At 55.9% G+C, this 424-nt stretch overlaps 1 protein-coding gene across 3 annotated transcripts in view; it reads right to left on the bottom strand.

Moving 5' to 3' along the window:
* LOC124248468 (guanine nucleotide-binding protein G(s) subunit alpha isoforms XLas-like) overlaps positions 1-424 on the bottom strand; it is a 54,190-nt gene that overhangs the window by 18,675 nt on the left and 35,091 nt on the right. The window lies entirely within an intron of this gene.

The following is a 424-nucleotide window of genomic DNA, read 5'->3' as shown; positions in this document are numbered from 1 at the left end:
GGGCATCTGCTACAATTAATTCTCTTCTTTGCTTTTCAAAAAGCCTGCATGTCTGGAAGGGGAAAAAAAGGTCATACTGTAAAAATGACGTGTCATTTGGCTTCACTAGGCACTTAGCGTAGTAACTCCATTTTTTTTTTTTTTTTTTTTTTTTTTTTTTTTTTTTTTTCCTTCTTTTCCTTCCACGGCCCGGCCCGGCCCGGGACACGTCTGCTCCGCGCACACACAGTCTGTCCTGCCCGAAACGCACCAAGTCGCGCCCAGCGGCCGCCGCGCTCCCTCCCCCCAACTCCGGCGCCACGACTCGCCCGCGCCCCCTCCCCCTCACTGCACCACCTTTACCACTCCGATCCCTTCCGAGGGGCTGATGTCACCCGCCCCCCCCACTCTCCTCGGCCGCTTCCCCCGCCAAAGCCTCCCCTCG

Source organism: Equus quagga, chromosome 12, assembly GCF_021613505.1.
Source record: "Equus quagga isolate Etosha38 chromosome 12, UCLA_HA_Equagga_1.0, whole genome shotgun sequence".
In the NCBI taxonomy this organism is placed as follows: domain Eukaryota; kingdom Metazoa; phylum Chordata; class Mammalia; order Perissodactyla; family Equidae; genus Equus; species Equus quagga.
This window is presented reverse-complemented; position numbering and strand designations above follow the sequence as displayed.